This window comes from Aotus nancymaae, unplaced genomic scaffold (genome assembly GCF_030222135.1).
Source record: "Aotus nancymaae isolate 86718 unplaced genomic scaffold, 86718_ANA_hifiasm-v0.15.2.pri h1tg000041l, whole genome shotgun sequence".
NCBI lineage: Eukaryota > Metazoa > Chordata > Mammalia > Primates > Aotidae > Aotus > Aotus nancymaae.
The window spans coordinates 11,778,248-11,790,671 of NW_026988455.1; the positions used below are offsets into that span (position 1 = coordinate 11,778,248).

Here is a 12,424-nt window from a genome sequence, read left to right on the forward strand (position 1 = left end):
ATCCTTTCTTATTGCAAACTAGTTACATGACAAATCAATCTCAGCTTTTTCACTTGTATAATATAACTAATTAAATCTCAGCCATTAGTCCCAACTCTTAAAAATCTATGATTTATAGTAAATTATACATCATCTAAGTACAAAATAAATTTTAAAAATTAAGTGCTACAAAGTGACAAGAATAAAATTATCATCATTACTAAAAACAAAGAAAGTTTTAGAAGTTTCGCACAACAATAAAAACATAGGCTGAATCTTAAAAGAAAAATAGAATTTTGACAAGTAATGAAAAACAGGGCATTACTGCCAGGGAGAAAAGCATGAAAAACATGGAAAGAGGAATGTACACAGCATGTTCCTGGAACAAAGTAGAGACAAGTTTGGCTGGATTGACAGGTTCAGATAGGTCAGTGCTTCTCAACTTTTCCACAGAAATGTCCCAAAAGGCAGTGGAGTGGTCTAAAGAAGAAGCCAAGAATATAAAATACATTTGAAATACGTTTAATATCCATGTGATTTAGCCATTTTGATTTACTTTGTTTAGGATACCAAATTTTTATAGTCCAAGTAGATATACGTTTTTCCTATTCATATGCTACTTTGGTAAACCTAAATATGGTAAGGTGAAATGTAAAAGAATTTTATATTACACTCTAAAGACCACTCATTTTAAAATGTACTTTTATCACAAAAGAAGAAGATATAAGTTATTGGGGAAAAAGTGCTTTGAATTGTTTTCTTACTGAGCAAGAAAGAAAATATGAACAGAAGAGAGGTCCTAACAAGCTTTCATACTTTGCGATAATAAAGAATTTGGTCAACCTTTATTCTTCTCTTTCTTTCACCCCATATACAATCCATCAATATGTACTGATATAGTTTTACTTCCAAACTATATTTCAAATCCATTGGCTTTTTTCTCCACAACTACCATCACACGGTAAGCAGCTATTATTTCACTCTTGAACTATTGCAATGTCCTCCTATTTTCCCTAAGTCTACTTTGCCTCCCAATTACATAATCTCCACACAGGAGCCACCCTCATATTTTAAGAATGTTTAGACTAAAATTCCATGAGTCCTACATTATTTGTTTGCTGTCTACCTTTCCAACCTCATCATACAACTCTTGCTATGTGCTCCTTCCACTACTAAATTACAGGCTTCAATACATTATAACTCAAAAAAGAACCTCATCTGCCTTGTCAAACAACCTATTCTCAGCAGGTAGAAAAGTCCTGAGATACAAATCTTACTAAATATTTAATTATTAATGCTATGCTCATAAAAATAAAAAAATAATTATTTTGTTATACATACAATATAATTTCAGGATCTCCAGACCAAGGCTGGGTTGCCTCCCTTAATGAGAAGTTCATAAAAATCCTGTGCATTTCCCTTCTGCCGTAAACACCAAGGAAATGATAAATAATAATATTTTAAAGTAATTTTTAACATAGAGATTTTCAATGATGAGAGAGTAGTTTATACCACACTAATTTTCCTGCTGACAACAATTATAAACTTTTTAAAAATATGTATTTATAAAAACACCATTTGAAGACATTGTCAAGGAAACAAAAGCAGATACAAACTAGGTAGGGGTGATATGACTCTTGAAAGAAGGGGACTACACTGAATGAGACCTACACTTACCCTTCTTCCTTCCTGAGACAACTACACAGTCTGTTGTGTACAGGCAGGGGACAGAGGAGGGGACAGAGCTCCTGTAAAAAGCTGCAGTCTTACTGGGTGAAAGTATCAGAGAATGAAGCCTGGAGCTGCTAGAAGAGCTAAAACTTGAGGGCAGAAAGCTCAGGAAACTGGGAGTCAGCTGGGGCTGACTCCTGAATTCCCACTTATAGGATGAAAATCCAAGCCCAGGGAGAGGCAACAGCTAGAAATCTGAAAGAACTGGGAAGACATTTCAACAGCTATCTGGTCCTGGAGACTCAGGGTTTAGTGTTAGAGAGAATTGGTAAATATCTCAGGCTTTCCATTGAAACTCTAGAAAAGCCACACTTGAAAAATAAGAGCCACTTGCCAGAACTAATGGCAAAACTGAAACAGACCTGTTCCAACAAAGCCTAAAACCAAGCCTCCACAGGATCAAGGTGATGTGCCAGTAATTTAACTGCCTGCTAGAACAAAATTCAATACTTCAGAGGAAGATTGAAATCCACACCATCTGGAGTTTCTACACTGTATAACCCACAATGTATAGCAGTCAGTGAAACTTACTAAACATAAAAAGAGAAATGGGAGAGTTAAAAGAAAAAAATTTATAATAGAAATGGACCCACAGCAGACCCAAATGTTGGAATTTATTTTAAAGACTTTGTTTCCTATGATACACATGTAATAGAATTTACATTAAAAAATTAATATAATGCATGAAGATAAAGAAGCCATATGTAAACTCTACAATATCAAGAAATCTAGGCCAGGAGCTGTGGCTCATGCCTGTAATCCCAACATTTTGGGAGGCCAAGGCAGGAGTACTGCTTGAGTCCAGGAATTCAAGACCAGCCCTGACAACATAGCAGGACCCCATCTCTACAAAAAAAAAAAAAAGAAAGAAAGAAAAGAAAAGAAAATTTTAATTAGCTGGCCATGGTGCTGCATGCCTGTAGTCCCAGCTACTTGGGAGGCTGAGGCGGGAGAATTACTTGCCCTCAGGAGTTTGAGGCTGCAGAAAGCCACGATCACACCACTGAACAACAACAACAGCAACAAAATCTGATACATATAGGCGGAACAGAAGAAATATTTGAAAAAATACTGGGTAAATGTTTTCCAAGTTTGTTTAAAAAAATCAAACCACCAATCCAAAAAATTCATCTGACTCCAATCTATATAAACCCATACTTAGTCACATTATAGCCAAACTGCTAAAAACCAAAGAAAAAAAGAAAATCTTAAAAGGAGTCAAATACATTCTGGAGAACCAAGATAAGAAAAAGAACTGACATCTCTTCAGAAGCAATGGAGGCCAGAAGACAAAGTACTAGTAGGGAGAGGGGGAAAGCTGTCAACCTAGAATTCTACAATTCTGAAAAGTAATTTTGATACCACTGAATCTTTTGTATCATAAAAAATAAGAATTTTCAAAATTCAAGGCAAAACAAATATATTTTCAGATAAATGGATGCTGAGAGAGTACATCACCAACAAACTCACACTATAAGAACTGATAAAATAATTTGGATTAAAGGAAATATTACATGTAAACTCAGATTTACAGAAAGGAATGAAGAACTCAAAAATAGTAAATATGTGAGTAATTATATTGTTATTCTTCCGTTTCTTAAATGTATTAAAAGGGAATTGATGGCCAGACACAGTGGCTCATGCCTGTAATCCCAGCACTTTAGGAGGCTGAGGTGGGCGGATCAATTGAGGTCAGGAGTTTGAGACCAGCTTGGTCAACATGGCACAAACCCCATCTTTATTAAAAATACAAAAATTAGCTGGGTGTGGTGGCATGCACCTGTAATCCCAGCTACTAGGGAGGCTGAGGCAGGAGAATCGCTTGAACCTGGGAGGCAGAGGTTGCAACAGAGGTCACACCATAGGTCACGCCACTGCACTCCAGCTTGCGCAACAGAACAAGACTCTGTCTCAAAAAAAAAGACAACTAAACAACTGACAATTGTTCAAAGCATGAATAATAACAGTGCATAAAGTGCACGGTAGGGTTTAAAATAGATATAAAAGTAAAACAGTAACAACAATAGCTAAGAGGAATAAAATTAAAAGTTTATATAAACCAATTCATGAAAGCTCAAGAAATAAGAAAAGGTGCTATCAGCAAATCAGAAATTTAAAGTAATTCCAGGAAGATTGAAAGTAGATAGGATTAGAATGACAGAATAGAGAAATAGATTCTACTTAAAACATACATAGCCTAAGTGCAGTGGCTCATGCCTGCAATCCTAGCAGTTTGGAAGTCTAAGGCGAGAGGATCACTTGAGCCTGGAGTTCAAGACTAGCCCTGGCAACATAGTGAGACCCTATCTCTACAAAAAAAGAAAAAAAAAAATCTAAAAATTAGCCAGCGTGTAGTGTGCACCTGTAATATTAGCTACTTGGGAGGCTGAGGTGGGAAGACGGCTTGAGCCCACAAGTTTAAGCCTACAGTGAGTTAGGTGCCAGCCACTGCACTCCTGCCTGAGCAACAGAGCAAGACTGTGATTCTTAAAAAAATTATTTAACTGAAGAAAAAAATAATACACAGAAGAAGACACCAACAAGCATAAAAATAGCTGTCTGTACATACATTAATAAAGCATAAATATGCAACGATTATCAAGGATTGTTATACAGTTAGGATGGGGATGGGGCAGGGGTGGTAGGCACAAAAGAGTAGGACCAAAATCGACCAGAAAACAGCTGATCCCAAAAGAAATAGATAATGCAGGGAAGAGAACTTCATTTAAAATCTTTCTTGGTATTCTCAGAGCGATTTAAGAATATTTTGAAAAAACAAAGTATCACTAGATTACGAAAAAGGAGCAGAGAATAAATAAAGTTTATAAAATTAAAAAAAAATCATGACTAGTAATGAAGAGAGCCTGGGCATTTCGTAGTCTTCCTGTGCTGCTCTGCCCTGACTTTGTTTTCATTCTGTCTCAGATGTCCCCACTATACACAATTTTGTGGATATTCTTTATGGCTTTATTCTTTATCATGAAGCAGTATTTTTCTTTATTTTGGCTCTTTTGCACTTCCTACAGAAATAAATAAATGGACCATTGTCTATTTCCTTTTCCCCCAGGTGTTTAACACCTGCTCGGGTCTGAGCATCGAGTCACCCACTTTGCCCATTCATTCCAGTTATTATAAGATTTGAATGGTTCCAACTTATGTGTTGCTGTAATAGAAAATACTTCTCTAATCATACTTGTTAAAGTTTGCAGGTGGTTGTGCATAATAAATTCTCTATACACTAAAGAAAAAAAAAGTGATGACAATTCAGTGAAAGAGTTGAATAATATGACTCAGAGGACCAAATTAGTAATTTGGAAGACAGTGAAGACAATCTCCCAATTCCAAGACTGAGAAAGTGAAAGAGACAAAGACAGAAAGAAAAAAAATATGATGAGCAAAAAGGTAAAAAATATGAGGATCAATACAGGGAGTACAATTCTAAAGAGAAGCTCTAGATGGAGGAAGAAGAACACAGAGAAGAAAAATAATAGAAGAAATTGTATTGGTGTTAAAGACGCCTGGGTTCATATTAAAAAGATCTGCTGGGAGGAGATAACATTTAATTTTTTAAAACTGTACTAACACAGATCAAAGCAAAGGGTCCAAACACCAAAAATAACAAAGAAACTCTAAAAGAGTTCAATTTATCTTTGTCTACTCAGAGCTTCTACCCACACATATAAAAATCACTGATGAAAACATTGTGCATTCAGATTGGTCCCTCTTTAGAGTCATACTTGAATAGGTCCTTAGCACTAGCTCATCTATCATTTTATATTTCATTAGTCCATTTACTCTCTCACTATCCAAGACAACTGTCTCATACTTTCTGCTCCTCGATCACCAAAACTGCCAGCCCTTTTCTTAATCTCTACTTCCTGTATTTGACTGAGAAATACAAGCAATCAAAAGCAAACACCTAACAACTAAAGAACGCAAATCCTTTTCAATTGAAGCTGGAATATTTTAGAAAGTAGACCACATATTAGGCCATAAAATTCTCAACAAATTCTTAATGAAATCATACAAAATATAATTTGTATTCAAAACATGAACAATGGAACAAGCAACCATTTTATATACTTAAGACTCACAATATTGACTTAATGTTGTATAGACCATGAAAAATTTATATAATTTTTAAAAGTATTGAACAAATAACAACACTGAAGAATACAGCATAAAAATGTGAAACTCAGCTTTACCACTACCCATTCATTTTATTCTGAGTAAGCAGTTTGATAAGAATTGTCATTATTAGGGGCAGGCGCAGTGGCTCATGTCTGTAATCCCAATACTTTGGGAGGCTGAGGTGGGCGGATCTCTGGAAGTCAGAAGTTCAAGCTTGGCCAACATTGTGAAACCCCCTCTCTAGTAAAAATACAAAAAAACTAGCGAGGCATAGTGGCGTGTGTCTGTAATCCCAACTACTTGGAAGGCTGAGGTAGGAGAATCGCTTGAACCTGGGAGGCGAAGGTTGCAGTGAGCCGAGATCAGATTACTGCACTCCAGTCTGGGCGACAGAGTTAGACTCCATCTCAAAAAAAAAGACAAAATAACATAATAATAATTATTATTATCATTAGGTTGGTGCAAAAGTAATTGTGGTTTTTCCCATCAAAGTATTGGCAAAAGCACGTTACTTTTGCACCAACCTAATAAAAAGTATATTAAGTTGCAAAATGGGACATATTTCACATTCAATGATTACTTAGTATTTTATAAATTCATGCTATTCTTAATACCTCAACAATAACAACAAAAACTCATGTATGCATTGAAGTGTGAAGTTCTGCATTTGAATTGATGGAAATTTGCCAATGTCACCTAAATTAAAAATCTCTTATTGAAAATATAACCACTGACCAAGCATCACAGCATACACAGAAAAAAACTAGAAACCCCAATATATTTGTAATTAATCAATATTCTTTCATAGAACCCATGGTACAAAAAATAACTTAAAAAATACTTTGAATCAATAATGAAAATGAGTAAAATGCAGTTAAAGTGTATACTAAGATACTCATAATCTTAAATTCATACACGAGAAGAGAAGAAATGCTGAACAATGTTATTAAATAAACCTTCATTTCAAGAAGTTGTGAATGGAACAACAAATTAAGCTAAAAACCATAAAAATGAAAATACAAAAGCAGAAATCAGAGAAAAATAAAAACAAAATAAAGAAAAGCCAGGTAAAAAGTTGGCTTTTTAAAAAGCATTAAAATTGATAAAACACTAGAAAGACTGATCAAGAAAAAAAGAAGATAAAACAGAAATTACAAATATTGGGAATTAAAAAGTAGACATTATTACCAGAGCTTACAATTTTGAAATGTAAGACTATAAGGAATATTCTCCAATTTAAAAAAATGAAGTTTCTTTTAAAACAATTTACCAAAATTGGCACAAGAAGAAATATAAAATTTGAGTAATTCTATATATAATTGATATGGTTTGGCTCTGTGTCCCCACCCAAATCTCACGTTGAATTATGATCTTCAATGTTAGAGAAGTGGCCTGGTGAGAGGTGACTGGGTCATGGGGTGGATTTCCCCTTTGTTATTCTCTTGATAGTGAGTGAGTTCTCATGAGATCTGGTTATTTAAAATTTTGTAGCACATTCTCCTTTGCTCTCTCATTCCTGTTGCTATATAAAGATGTACTTACTTCCCCTTCACCTTCTACCATGATTGTAAATTTCCTGAGGCCTTCCCAGCCATGCCACGTGTATAGCCTGAAGAACTGTGAGTCAATTAAACATCTTTTCTTTATAAACTGCCCAGTCTCAGATAGTTCTTTACAGCAATATGAGAACAAATGAATACAGTAATTTAAAAATTGAATATACCACTTAAAACTTTTCCACACAGAACATTTAATGCCCAGTGACTTTCCTGGGAAATTTTTCCAAACGTCTGAGGAAGAAACACTGAGCTTATACAAATTCTTTCAGAAAATAGAAAATAAAAAAACACTTCCCCACATTCTTAAGAGGAGAGTACAAACATGATACCAAAATATGTAAGAACATGAAAAGGAAAAAAAAATTGCACTTGAATCTCTCTCATAAACATATTTGGAAGAAAATGTTAATAAAATAATTAAATCCAATAATATTTAAAAAATAATAAGTCTTGACCAAATGAATTTACCCCCAGGAGTGCAAAGTTAACATTTAAAAATCAATCATCATACCAGATTTAAAAACTTATGCACAGCAAAGGAAACAATAAACAGAGTGAAGAGACAACCTATGAAACAGGAGAAAATATTTTCAAGCCATCCATATGATAAGGGGTTAATATCCCCAAATAGATAAGAAATGCAAACAACTCAAAAGCAAGACAACAAATAACCTGATTTAAAAATAGGCAAAGGACCTGAACAGTTATTCCTCAAAGGACCATACAGGCTGGGTGCAGTGGCTCAACTCTGTAATCCCAAAACTTTGGGAGGCAAAGGTAGGAGGATCAATTGAGCCCAGGAGTTCAAGACCAGCCTGAGCAATTGAGTCCCTGTATCCATAAAAAAAAAAAACAATTAGACAGGCATGCTGGCACCTGTCTGTAGTCCCAACGACTCAGGAGGCTAAAATGGGAGGATCACTTGAGCTTGGGAGGTCAAGGCTCCAGTGAGCTACGATCACACCACTACACTCCAGCCTGGGCAACAGAGCAAGACTCTGTCTCAGAAAAAAAACAATATGTAAATGGCCAACATGTTCACAACAAAATGTTCACTAAATGCAAATTAAAACCACAATGAGATCTCACCTCATGCCTATTAGAGTAGCGGTTATCAGAAAGATGTAAGGATAATAAGCATTGGTGAATATGTGTAGAAAAAGAAACCCTTGTACACTCTTGGGTCAGAGAATATAAATTTTTACAGTCACTATGGAAAATGAATGGAGGTTCCTCAAAAAGCTAAAAATGGAACTACCATATGATTTAGCAATCCCGCTTCTGGGTATAGGAACTACCATATGATTTATCAATCCTGCTTCTGGGTATAGGAACTAAAATTAATATGTTGAAGCAACAGCTACACTCTCATGCTCATTGCAGCATTATTCATAACAGCCAAGATAAAGAATCAACCTAAGTGTCTATCAACAAATGAAGTGATAAAATACAGTGTATGTACACAAAGGAATATAATTCAGCCTTAAAAAAGAAGAAAATCCTGTCATTTGCAACAACATGGATGAACCCGAAAGACATTATATTAAGTGAAATAAGCTAGGCAAAGAAAGACAAATGCTGTATGATCTCACTGATAACGAAGAATCTAAAAAAGTTGAACTCACAGAAGCAGAGAGTAAGTGGAATAGCAGCTACCAGAGGCTGAAGGTCCCATTAGGAGAAATGGGAGATGTAGGTCAAAGGATGCAAAATTTCTGTTAGATAGAGCAGTAAACTGAAGAGATCTATTGTACATTATGGTGATTCCCGCTAATAACAATATATTGTATACTTCAAAATTGCTAAGAGTAGATTTTAAGTGTTCTCACCACAAAAAATAAGTATGTCAGGTAAGGCAAATGTTAATTATACTGATTTTGCCATTCTGCAATGTATACATATAACAAAATGTCATGCTGTACACCATATATACAATTTTTATGTAATTTAGAATATAAAATTTTAAAAAGTAGTCAATATATTTTACCATATTATTAGAACAATGAGAAAATGCAACATACAATCATTTCATAGATGCAGAAACTACCTCTAAAAAAATTTAACCGACGTTCATGATTTTAAAATCTCAACAAACTAGGACAAAAGGAAAATTCCTCACTCTGATAAAGGGTAACAGTAAAAAAATCTTAATATACTTAATGGTAGAATATTGATCTTGTTCTTCTTTAGTTCAAAAACATAACAAGCATGTCTAAAATCATGATTTCTATTCAACACCATAGTGGAAATTGTGGCTAGTTCAATAAGGCAAGAAAATGAAATAAAAGGTATAATGCTTAGAAAGGGTAACTGAAACTGTCAGTATTCACAGATGACATGTCTGTGTACATAGGAAATTTAAAAGAATCTACCAATCACTAAGTGAATTTAGCAAAGTCACAAGATGCAAGACCAATATATAAAAATCAAATATATTTCTCTATATCAGAAGCAAACAATTTTTAAGTGAACATTCAAAAATAGTATAATTTATAATAGTAACAAAAAATCAAACACCTAGAATCAATCTATTGAAATATCTGTAAAAATTCTGCAATAAAATCCATAAAACATTTCTAAGAAAAATGAATGCTAACTAAATAAGAGAGGGACAGACCATCTTGATACAAGACTATAGAAAAACTCAGTATGGTTCAGATGTCATTTCTTTTCCAAATTAATCTACAGATTCAACCCAGTTCCAATTAAAATCCTAGCAGTTTTTGTTGACATTTACAAGTTGATCCCGAAGTCTATACAAAAAACAAAGGATTTACAATAGCCAAAACAATCTTGAAGAGGAAACTGAGGATTTACATTACCAGACATCAAGATTTATCATAAAGATACAACAATTAGATTGGCATTGGCACAAAAATGAACAAATAGACAAATGGAACAGAATAGAGTCCAAAAATCTATACTCACATACAGCTACCTAATTTGGAACAGATGTGCCACTGCATTTCAGTGAAGAAATGTTGGTCATTTCAAAACATGTTGCTTAGTGAATTGGCTATTCATATAAGGGAAAAAATAACCTAAATCTCTACTTCATACCATACACAAATATTAATTTAAGATGGATAACAGACCAATGTGACCTCTCTTAAGCAGGATATAAAAACACTGACCATAAAAAATTTATAAATCAGACTTCTTAAATATATATGCATATAATAATAGTTACCAATTACATGAAGCAAAAATGTAGAGAGAGAAATAAAACAACTATTATACAAAAAATTTTAATACTTATTTCTCAGGAATTAACAAACATCAACCAACTAAACATAACTGACATTTATAGAACACAATGCCCAACAACTGCAGAATATATACCCTTTTCAAGTGCCCATCAGAACATTCACTAAGTTATATCATGGATTGGTCCAAAAACCAAGTCTCAATAAATTTGAAAACACTGAATTCATAAGAAGTATATTCTTGGCCATAACAAAATTGAATTAGAAATAAATATCAAAAATATATCTAGGAAATCTCCCACTATTACAAAATTAACATAGTTCTAAATAATCCCAGGGAAGAAACTAAAAGGGAAATCAGAAATTATTTTGACCTGAATGATAATAAAGAAACAATAAAATTTCGGGATATAACTAAAACAGTGTTTAGGGAGAATGTATAACTATAAATGCTTATGTTGGAAAAGAAGAAAGATATAAAATTAATTACCTAGGTAGCTAGAAAAACAAACCAGAGAATGAAGAATGAAGAACAGAAATCAATAATATATAAAAACAATAGAGAAAATCAATAAAACCAAACTTTGTTTTCAGAAAAGACCAAGAAAATTCATAAACCTACAAGATGATCAATTTACAAAAAGAGAACAGAACACATATTGCCCATAATAGAAATAAAAGCAGGACATCACTACAGATTTTATAAACAGCAAGTGGATATAAAAGGATAGGAGCTACTTCATGCCAATGACTTTAACAAGTTATATTTGATGAACAAATTACTTGAAAGACACAAATTACCAAACCTGACATAGGAAGAAACAGAAACATTGAATAGTATTGTATCGCTTCAATGAATGAAATTCTTCATTAAAAACATACCCACAAAGAAAACTCTTGGCCAAAGTGAATTCCCTGGGAACATCTGTCAACTAAGGAAAAAAATAATACCAATTCTATACAACCTCTTACAGAAAACAGGGGCAAAATCATTTTCCAAATCATTTTATGTGGCCACAATTATCCTAATACCAAAACCTGGCAAAAGCATATCATACACACACACAAAAAAAAATTACAGGCAATTGTTTCTCATGAACATAACGAAGTAATAGAACATAGAAACAGCATCATATAAAAAGGTCAGAACATCAACACCAAGAGGGGTTTATTCCAGTAATACTGTTTGCTTTGATATTTTAAAATGAATCAATGTAATTTACCTTATTAACAGAATAACGGAGCAAAACTGTAAGATCCTCCTCAAATGTTGCAGGAAAAGCATTTGACAAAAAACACCAATTCATGATGAAATTTCTGAAAATAAATTAGAAAAGGAAGGGATTTCCTGAATAAAATAAAAATCATCTACAAAACCTTCCATTACTTAATGATTACATATTGAACGCTTTCTCCATAAAATCAGGAACAAGGAAAGGATGCCCACCACCACCATTTCTATTAATCACTGGAGTTTCTACTCAATGCAATTTGGTAGGAAAAAGAAATAAAAGACATAGAGATTGAAAAGAAAGAAGTAAAACTTTTTATTTGCGACATGATTGTATGCATAGAAAATGCTAAGGATTCCAGCACTGCATTGCACCTACTCTAAAATTAACCACATAATTGCAAGTAAATCACTCCTCAGCAAATGCAAAAGAATGGAATTCATAACAAACAGTTCTCAGACCACAGTGCAATCAAATTAGAACTCAGAATTCAGAAACTAACTCAGAACCACACAACTTCATGGAAACTGAACAACCGGTTCCTGAATGTCGACTGGATAAACAATGAAATGAAGGCAGAAATAAA

The 12,424-nt window shown here is 33.8% G+C and overlaps 1 protein-coding gene across 2 annotated transcripts in view; it reads right to left on the reverse strand.

The window, feature by feature from the left end:
• The window catches only part of JAK2 (Janus kinase 2), a 123,147-nt gene that overhangs the window by 90,755 nt on the left and 19,968 nt on the right, over positions 1 to 12,424 (reverse strand). Inside the window, exon 2 of one of the 2 annotated variants that reach the window (XM_064361473.1) lies at positions 11,830 to 11,923. The exons of the other annotated variant lie outside the window; for it this stretch is intronic. The gene's annotated coding sequence lies outside the window, so the exon portion shown is untranslated. The remainder of the gene's footprint in view (positions 1 to 11,829; positions 11,924 to 12,424) is intronic. 2 annotated transcript variants of the gene reach the window in all.